At 40.1% G+C, this 10905-nt stretch overlaps 2 long non-coding RNA genes across 2 annotated transcripts; both read left to right on the plus strand.

Annotated features, from left to right (window-relative positions):
- The first annotated feature begins 298 nt into the window (after positions 1–298).
- On the plus strand, positions 299–1406 carry LOC129769978 (uncharacterized). The gene is made up of 3 exons (XR_008742005.1): positions 299–1025; positions 1080–1304; positions 1363–1406. It is a non-coding gene; the product is annotated as an uncharacterized LOC129769978 (long non-coding RNA).
- A 228-nt stretch (positions 1407–1634) lies between these two features.
- On the plus strand, positions 1635–2100 carry LOC129771829 (uncharacterized). Its single transcript, XR_008742485.1, has 2 exons — positions 1635–1927; positions 1991–2100. It is a non-coding gene; the product is annotated as an uncharacterized LOC129771829 (long non-coding RNA).
- Positions 2101–10905: the final 8805 nt, after the last annotated feature.

Raw genomic sequence — 10905 nt, forward strand, 5'->3', positions numbered from 1 at the left:
TTAGGACTACTGATTATTTTGTAGTGTAATCACTCCAAATCTTTCGCTTTTTAAAATTAAAATTTTTAAATCTTATTTTTCGTGTACTTATTTCCAGTCCGTGCGATAGTCGATGCTGCCAGGAAATGAATTCTTCTGGCAGTTCTTCTTTCATCTGCCCTGTACATTCTCTCTTTCTTTCGCTTTCCTCGGTCACTTCTCTCAACTTTTCCTTACTTTTCTCACTATTGTTTACTATTGTTCATTCTTATCCCCATCTCTATTTCCGCGTGACACTCATTCTCTTTTCATATGTTAGTGTAATGTTGTCTTAACCTAATCCCTAGCACTGGGTAAGTATTTTTATGGCATATTTTCCTACACACTAAATACAAATAATACAAAAATAACGAATAAACGACGCTAACGGTAACACTACCCTACACTCCCCCTAGAAAATAAACCAGAATGGTTTATTTTTATTTAAACGGTTAGCTCTTCTAAATAACCCAGGTTTGAGTTAGCATCTTTATATGCAGATCTCGACTCTTGTGAAAAAGGCATTTCTGACACGTTTTTTCTCAAATAGATGATTCATTCAACTAGCTGAATATATCAGTATTTTACGCGTTTACCCTATCATTTCTCTCTTGGAGTTTTCAAATCTGCTATCTTGCAGATGAGAACTCATCTCTTCTTTAGCACTCACTGATAAAGTCTCTCTAGCCTCACAATAGGAATTTATCTCCTAAATTCCATTGTAGCGAAAGTGGTGTTATCATCGTGAACAAGTCGTGGCTGATTAAATAATTAATGAAAAGGGAATACCGTACACTGTCGCATCCTATAAAAGTGCTTAGATTAACCGGTTTTGAAAAACATCTAATGGAATGTCTATCTTATCATTTGGCGGTTTTATTCAACCCTGATCAGCTCAAGACTAGACAAGAAGCTACTTTTCTAGGAAACAAGAGACGCACAGGACAAAAATATAATCTGACTTTAACCATTCACAAACACCGCGGACTCCAATCGACTCAATCTCTGTAATTCTTAATCAATTTACATATAGAACTATACTATTAAGGATGAGTTTTCAGAACATGCGAAAAATACTATTATCAAGGATCGTCGACACCTGGTTTCAGATCGGCTGCTGAAAATACACCTAAATTTTTCCCGTTGTCATCGACGAGCTCGTAAGAATTAGTGCCTCTTCTAGAAACCACTGTGCATGGAACATACGCTGGACCTAATTTGGCATTATAGGCGTTTCCTGCGGAAGATAATGCAAAATTTCTACGGAACACATTCTGACCAACATGGTATACCGGAGCAGGTTTATGAAATCGTAAATTGTAATTTCGTTTAGAATGCTCATAGGCTTTCGCAAGATTTCGACGAACAATTTCGAAAATGGATTGGTCAATATTCCGTTTACGGTTTACTCGGTCTGAAGGCGATATTTCATCTGTATCCACCTCCCGAAGATGCTCGTCTCCATTCGAAACTATTTCATGCCCGAATAGTACCCGGTATGGAGTGAATCCGGTGGACGCATGAACGGTATTATTCATTACATACTCTACTTGTGATATTCAAGTATCCCACAGCTTCTGATCCAATTTTACATAGGTACGGATGCAAGCATTTATGCTTCGGTTCAGTCTCTCTACGGGATTCGCTTGGCTGTGGTGACGTGCATTGGTCCAATGTTTCACATGAAATCTCTCAAGGAAGGTTTGGAATTCTTTGCTAACAAAGCTTGATGCATTATCAGAAATCAAAATTTCTGGCACCGAAAATTTACGGAACCACTGCTCTTCGAGAAGCTTAGTGGTCAAACTGGCTGAAATTTTTCGAACAGGAATAAGGACTGTCCACTTCGAGAAGAGATCAAGCATCACCAAAAGATGAGCGTTTCCCGATTTGCTACGGGGCAAGGATTGTACAAAATCGATACAAATCATCTGAAACGGCTTTGTAACTAATCTCTGCTTCCCCATTTCAGGATGTTGTGATGTATTGGACGGCTTACTCACCTTACAGGTGACACAATTACGGACATATTTCTGGACTGTAGAAGACATTTTGGGCCAAAAATACAGTTTTTTAATTTTTTCTAATGTTTTATCGAAGCCAACGTGTAAGTTATCGTCGTGCTCCTGTTGTAAAATCTGTGATCTCATACTCAACGGAATACACAGTTTCCATTCATGGCTATAATCTAGCACTTCATTTCTGGTCGGAACCAATTTAAATAATTTTCCCTGTTCTATTTTGTAATCGGGATTTTCTTCCGGATAGTCTTTCACGTTCGTTAAGAGCTTGGTATACCAAGAATCGTCATGGGTACACAGATCAATACTCTCTACAGCGCGAGATAATGCGTCGGGAATGATATTATCTTTACCTCGACGGTGCTTTATCTCGAAGTCATAGCCTTGGAGCGCGATGCTCCATCTGCTTAAACGCGAAAATGTGCGCCATTTGCCTCGCATGATGTTGGTTAATGCTGAAGCATCTGTGATAACCATGAAATGAGTTCCCTCTATATACGGTCTGAACTTCTCGATGGCTGAAAGCACAGCCAGACCTTCTTTTTCAGATGCTGCGTAGGCCTGTTGAGCTGGTGTCAGCTTCTGAGAAAAGTAGGCAATAACCTTCTCTCCGTCGTCGTGATGTTGTGTTAGTATCGCCGCTATGGCTGTGTCGCTTGCGTCACTTTGTATTTGAAATGGTCGTATAAAATCGGGATTACAGAGGACTGGAGCAGCTATCAAACTCTCCTTGATTTTAATAAATGACTGCTCAGCTTCATCATTCCAAACAATCGATTTCGGCTTTTTACGGAGTAAATTCGTAAGTGGAGCGGTGATCTCACTGAAGTGGCATATAAAGCGACGATAATAATTCGCCATGCCAAGATAACGACGCAAAGCTCGGATTGAAGATGGTCGCTCATAGTTGACAATGGCCTCTATTCGATCCGGATTCGGTTTCAAGCCCTCTGGAGTAAGTAAATATCCTAAATAAGGGAGTTCGTTCAAACAAAACTTCGACTTCTCCATATTAATCGACAAGTTAGCAACTTCGAGTCGTTTTGCTATTTCTTCTAAACAATCAATATGTCGCTCAAAAGTCTCTGTGACGACGACAATATCGTCAAGATACACAAATACTTCTGGCTCGAGTTCTCCGTATCCTAAAACCTCGTCCATCAGTCTGGATAATGTTGCTGGGCTGTTCACGAGACTAAAGGGAAGTCTATTAAATTGAAAAAGCCCTCTACCGAGCACCGAGAAAGCCGTATACTTTCTCGAGTTGGGTTCGAGTGGTATCTGAAGAAAAGCTTTCGTGAGATCGATCGTCGACAAATACTTACTCGATCCCAACCGGCTAAGTATTCGGTCTTGATGTGGTAAAGGATACGCATCTCTTCGTGTTCTCTCATTAAGACGACGAGCATCCAAACATAATCGTACTTCGCCATTAGGTTTTACAACCGGTACGGTGCTGAGAGACCACTCACTGTGGCTCTTTTCAATGACATTTTGAGTCAGTAGCTTATCCAGTTCTTGGTTTATTTTTATCTGAATCGAAGGTGACGTAGGATAAGGGTTTATTCGTATGGGTGGTAGATGTTTATATTCATCTTTTATTTCTATTTTATGAGTGATTAACGGTGTTATATCAAGATATTCTCCCTCGACAGATACTTTAAAAAGTTTTTTGACTTCATCTAAACGCTGTTCCTGTTGTTGGGTTAATTTTGTTACAGTATCTAACTCGGTTATTTCGCCAAGTTCGACTATGCATGGAATGTTCGGTTGAATTCCGAATGCTTTCCAAAAGTCGCCTGCGCCTAAAATCAATCGATGATTCAACTGTGGAGCAATAATCGTACAAATTACTTTTTCGACTTCACCCAGACGTATCGGCAAATCAACCTGACCAATAACAGGGATTGTTTTGCCTGCGGCGTTAATTAAATTCGTATGAGATGAATTTATCTTTAATCTTAATGATTTCAGAAATTTTTCTGCACCCATTCCAAGAACTGAGCACTGCGCTCCACTGTCAAGTAAGCCAATTACTTCTTTTCCTAGGATGCTAACTTTTACGAATGGACGTGGATCACCATTCATTTTCATAACAAGCTCTTCAACTTCGGGCAAATAACAGTAATCAGATTCAGATAATGGTTCCAATGCGTCTAGAAGAAGACTCTGCGAAATATGCACGCCGTCTAAGGGATTTTGATCATAACATTCAATTTGCCCTTTCAAACTGAATTGCCCACGTTTTTTTGACAAAACGGACACATACTGGTAAATACATCCATAAATCCGCATATTCTACAAAACTTTTGACGTTTATCAGGACATTCCACATAATGATGTCCAGATTTTCGACAGTTATAGCAAATGCCGATTTGTGGTCGTACGTATTTTTCCACAAGAGTACGAAATGTTCCCTGACTCGATCCTTCCATTGGGTTCGTAGTCTGATCCCTCATTTCTGCATCTTGATGCATGTTACCCTTGGTTGTTTCGCGCTGTTTAATGGGTTTTACTTTTGGATTCTGAAATATTTTTGAGTTATTCCCTTTCTGATTTCCATTTTTATTTGCACTCTCTTTCACTTCTGTCACCTCGTTCACCTGTAAATTTCGTGGTTTATAGCTATTTTCAGCTGGTCTATGATATAAATACCAATTATTTTCATCCACTATCCTGCCAAATTTTCTCAATTTTGATAGAGAACTTATATTTGCACCTGTCATCGCATTTTTATACTCATGTCGCATGTTACGCCAAATAATTTCGAACTTTCGTCGTTCTGAAATTGGTTTGGTCATGGAATGGTAAATCTTCTGCATTTCGTGAAAATAATCAATAAATTTTTCGCTTCGTCCTTGACGACGATTAGTTGCCTGGATTTCCAACTGAAAGTCTAAGTCGGGAGGCAAGAACTCACGCTTCAGTTCTCTTTTCAACTGAGACCAGGTTCTGAATTCTCTATTTTCATATCCCTCTAGGTACCAATCTTTTGCTCTGCCAGTGAACAAATGTATTGCAGACCGAAACAAAACTTTCTCGCTTACGTATTCTGCTCGGGCTCTCATCTTAACCTCTTTCAGAAACTCTGCTATTTTCCGACCCTCATCTCTACCGTCATATTTAATTTTCCATTCCGCTATTGGTATACGTCTAACTGTTATACTGCTAGATCTCCTTACTTTTCTACTCCTACGAGTTCGCGATCTAGAAGAACTTTCTGAGCTGGTTTCTCGCGACCACTCACTATGAGATCCTTTCGAATCATTTGAGCTTTCCGATTCCGATCTCGCTTTCCTCGATTTCCTCTTAGTTTTAGAATTATGAATCGTGCGAGATTTATGTATATTAACCGATTTATTCACTCGGTGTTTCCGCGTATCTTTCGTTGAATCTTCCGAGCCATCAGATAGTGAGCTTTCAGTGTGAGAGCTTTCGTTTCTTTTTAAATGTTTCCTAATGCCCTGTCTCGTATTCATTTGATTCGGTATTTCATGTAAACAAACTTTCGGTTTAGGCGGATTCATCGCTTCGGTTTTCATACTTGTGCTTAAATTTGAAAGCAATTTCTCTAGCTTTTTCTTATTGTAAATACGTTTTTCTACGTCATTCACCCTTTGATGCTGTCTCTCTAATTCTTTCTGACGTCTTGTTTTCTCTTGTTCAGATGTTTGAATAACGAAATCTTTGAAAGCCCTGAACAGATCGGGTAAATTCTCGGCTTCACCCTCTTCATATTCTGACAATTTTTCCAATATTTCCTCTGTACGCTTCGTTGAATTTTCTAGCTCTTCCTCCTTTTCCTGAATCAATTTGACCGTTCTATTTGCCTCTTCTGATTCCTCAGAAATAAGGCCTACAGCTCCTACACTTTGATTTAGATCATCTATTTCCGTTCTCACTTCTTGTAACTGCTTCGAAATTTCCTCTTCCACGTTACTCATTTCAGGGATCTCAGCTAACATTGGGAAATGGTTACAACAAATCTGATTTAATTCTTTTTCAAGTCTATTAATATCTGGGGCAAATTTCTGAGAGTCCGATGCTGAATTCAAACGTGCGATGCGGGATTTGTAATGAATCAGTTTTGTTTTAATTTTCTCTTTATTTCTAGTATCCATTTTAGGATTCTCTAGTAAGGAACCAATCGCTACGAGCTTCATCATTATTGTTTGTATTTCATCCTTGGTCGATCGCCAAGTTATCTGATAGAACGTGATTGGATTGCTATGCTCTCTCTCACGTTTCAACTGATCTTTCAGCTTACGCCGCTTGATACTCTCGTGTTCATTCGGATCATATAATATGTTCCGGATTAACAGTTCATGCTCTACTTCATCTACGCCTAAATGAGAAACCTCTAACTTCCGGTATAATGAATCAAAATTCATCTTGAAAATGAATGTACGAATGAATTGCACTAATAAATATTCTAGCAGTGTTTTAATAATTGTTATCCGTGTCACGAACCACTTGGAGAAACTCTATCAATGAACAAATTCGTCGATAATCGAATCAAGACCCGTTTACAATTCTTCTTCTAACCTATCAGCGAATTCGCGCTTATGAATGAATCACTATTTATGCAAATTTGGTGCTTTAAATTTCTTCTTCACAAACGTACGCGCACTAGTAAGTCACTTATCGGAACCATAGTTTAATTTTTTTTTTTAGAAGGATTTCAGGCAAATGCCGCCACGTGTACCACCAACAATGTTCGCTTTTTAACCTCTCCTACACTCCGGTGTAAAAAAATAATGCCAATTATTTTTTCCGAGTCTTGATTAGCTTTTCTCTTAGTGTAATCAGTCCAAATCTTTCGCTTTTTAAAATTAAAATTTTTAAATCTTATTTTCCGTGTACTTTTTTCCAGTCCGTGCGATAGTCGATGCTGCCAGGAAATGAATTCTTCTGGCAGTTCTTCTTTCATCTGCCCTGTACATTCTCTCTTTCTTTCGCTTTCCTCGGTCACTCCTCTCAACTTTTCCTTACTTTTCTCACTATTGTTTACTATTGTTCATTCTTATCCCCATCTCTATTTCCGCGTGACACTCATTCTCTTTTCCAGCTTTCATATGTTAGTGTAATGTTGTCTTAACCTAATCCCTAGCACTGGGTAAGTATTTTTATGGCATATTTTCTTACACACTAAATACAAATAATACAAAAATAACGAATAAACGACGCTAACGGTAACAAGTGGCGTCCGAAGTAACAGCCGAGTGCTTAAAATACGAATCTGCACATTGGATATTTTTTGTATCGGCGATAAAAAGATGAAGAAGATAGATACATGAACGATTGTTTTTGTAATGCATTCAATGATTGGAAACTAAGAGAGTGCATCCATTAACTCGATTTGTTTACTTTTGTTACATAGGACCTTTTCAAAAGTTAAGCGAAAATTCCTTCTCAATTTTCGCGACAAAATTGTTGGAGTAGATCATATGCTTCAGGTTTGCCCAGGAATTCTCGATGGGACGCAACTGGGGGACGTTGGGCGGATTCGCCGACTTGGGTACCACATCGATATTCAGCCGCTCCATCTCCTCTAACGATCGTTTCGACGCAACTTCCGGCAGGCACTTCGTACTATAAATTACCCCGTTCATGCCCAGTCCGGAGCTAAAGAAGAGCTGCTTTGACATTCGCTTCTCGCTGATTGTCAGCCACAGTAGCACCTCCTTGGGGAACTTGGTGTGTGAAATAAACTTCACTTCGGAGCTCACTTCCTTCGTGGGGAAGTAAAATACGAAGTGCCCTACCAGTCGTTGCCATCCAGGGTGAGATAGGTCTCGTCGTACATCACCACCGCCATGTCGCGATTCGCCGGGAAATCGACTTGACCATCTTATTCAGCCGCTGCCGCTACGTCATTGACTGCAGCTCCAAGACCAGTGGACGGGACTTCCGCTTCCTGACATGTATGTCCATGTTCACCAGGTACTTTTTCACTGTTTGCCCGGTTGTACCGACTTCCCGGTTAAGCGCACGCAGCGATGTAGCCACTTTTCCCTCGATCTTCCTCTTCAGCAACCATAGTAGCTTCTTGTCGTACAGGGCCGTCGGCCGTCCGGAACCGAGCTCTCTTTCGATGCTCTGATTGTTGTCCAATAGTGCCAAAATATTGTAGATACCGAAACGGGCGTATCCGGCGTCCACAAAGTGCCGCACAATGTCCGTTTTCAACTGATAGAGTCGTCAATTTTTTTCTGCTGTCTCATAGGTCACTATGATTGATGCTGCATGGTTAGTTTCGTCAGTGCGTGTGAAGGTAGACCCATGAAAAATCGGCAATTTTTGTCCATTTTTTTAATTCAAACGTTATGTCACCCATTTAAACTCGAGTCGACCGCGAGTAATCGGTTTCCTGCCTTAATAACCTTAGAATTAAAGAAAAATGTTTATATACACAGTAGAACCCCGATTATCCGCGAAAACGAGTTCCATAGTAGTTCTATAGAACTTTCTGAAATTTGTCAGTGATACACTGCACTTGCTCTTTTGTTTTCGTCATGGCTTCCACATTATCTGACCACTGGTGTACATCTGGGTCATACGGATGGAATCAAATTGGTTGTCAAAAAGAATCCAGTAGAAATGTCAAAAGAGATCCAATAATCAGGAGAGGAAAAAAGTGTTACTTTTGTTATAACGATCCACTACATAGAGAAAGTATTGTTATAAAACATACATTTTTTCATGAATTGGTCACCGGACCATGTGCGCTGAGCACCTCTTCTCCTCGTTCCTATCGGGTCGTTGTCGAGGACCATTTTCAATGGGCTATTCTAACGACGTGCCCAGCCCAACAGCCGGCTGATTTTCGCGGTGTGAACGATGAGTGGTTCTCCCAGCAATTGGTGCAGCTCATGGTTTGTTCGCCTTCTCCACATTCCGTCATCCATCTGCACTCCACCGTAGATGGTGCGCAACACCTTCCGTTCGAATACACTAAGAGCGCGCTGGTCCTCCGCGAGCATAACCCACGTCTCGTGGCCGTAGAGGACTACCAGTCTAATCAATGTTTTATAGACGGTTAACTTCGTTAAGCGGCGAATTTTACTCGACCGTAGCGTCTTCCGGAGTCCAAAGTAAGCACGATTTCCTGCCATAATGCGTCTTTGTATTTCTCTGCTGGTGTCATTATCGGCGGTCACCAGTGAGTCCAAGTACACGAATTCATACCGCAATCCAGCTTATCGCCGTTTTTGTAGATTGGACACACGATCCCTTCCATCCACTCCTTCGGTAAGCGCTCATCCTCCCAAATCTTGACGATTACCCAGTGCAGTGCTCTAACGAGTGCATCACCACCGTATTTTAGTAGCTCGCTCGGTAAATTGTCGATACCAGCAGCTTTATTGTTTTTCAGCCGTCTAATCTCTTTCTCTACTTCTTGGAGATCAGGGGCCGGAAAACGGTCATCGACTGCACGTGCTCTTAAATCTATCGTCGTACCGCTTCCATCCACTACTGCATCGCCGTTAAGATGTTGGTCATAATGTTGTTTCCACCTTCCATACGTGTGGCACCCATACATCCAGCTTTTTTTGGAATCCAATTTTCTGCAAATGGTCCCAAACGGTTTTATGGTATATACCCAGTTCCTGGCCAATCGAGCGTGTGCTCACATGCCGGTCTACTTGGATGATTTCCACGATTTAATCGGTTTCCACGACGATTGGCCTACCAGTACGGGGTGTATCTTATATAAGCTCGCTATCAAATAAGCCACTACACCAGAACGAAATCGATCAAACTAACGCTGTGCTGTGCGAATCGTTACAGTATCGGGTCCATAAACTACACGATTTTTTTCTGCCGCCTTCGTTGCAACTTTACCTCGCAGGTAGTAAATACGTAAAATATGGCGAATTTCTTGCTTGGTGGACTCCATCTTTGAAGTGCTATAACTTGAGACTGAAAAGGACAATCACAACACTGTCAAAACGACACTTGTAGCACAGATTGATTGTCGTCTTTAAATAGCCGTATAGTATGACCCGATGCGATAAGTACAACACAAGATATGTTTAAGTGTTGCCATATATTGACAATATACGACACTTCTTTTTCCCCAACCCAATATACTCAGAATGTGCACATTTTACACTAACGGGTTCAAGTAAATTTCAACAAGGTACCTACACCCATACCTCGCTATACGGCCGCTCTTTATACGGCTTTTCGTTGAACAAGATTGGAACCGATCCGATAGAGTTTGCATGAATTTGTATTGGAATAATTGATTCGTTATACGGCTTTTTTCTTAGCGACCCAGGAACGTATATAGGCCGTAAAGCGAGGTATGGGTGTATTAGCTTCTACACTGAGAGGAAATTTTAGTAATTATGACGAATTTTTTGGTACATGTTACCAATTCTCTACTCATTTTCTACCCTACTAATCATTGGTACATGTTACGAAAGCAAAAATGTAGGAAAAAATGTCAAACAAACTGCTATTTGTTGGTCCAACATTGGTGCAATATGAGTGAAAATGTTGCTTCTCATTTGTGATGATTACCTATCAGGGATTATGAAAATATTTTTTAATAATTATTTTTAATTCAAAAAATGTAATTGATTACATTTAACTCCACATACTTAAAATACATTATACTACTAACATATAACTTATTCTATAAATAGTATCAATTATTCTACAATATAAAAATGATCATTGTGAATAATAATAACAGTACTTAATAACATCAATTATTCTATGAGCAGCGTACAAGGGGAAAATTACTATCGCAGCCTCAACCACATCAATTTCATATGCATTTCCAAAGTCTCGAGTACTCCCTAAGAGACGAATGAACTCTCAGAGTTTAAAGTCTCTCTAATTCAATACCTTCCTT

Source organism: Toxorhynchites rutilus, chromosome 2 (assembly GCF_029784135.1).
Source record: "Toxorhynchites rutilus septentrionalis strain SRP chromosome 2, ASM2978413v1, whole genome shotgun sequence".
Classification (NCBI taxonomy): Eukaryota; Metazoa; Arthropoda; class Insecta; order Diptera; family Culicidae; genus Toxorhynchites; species Toxorhynchites rutilus.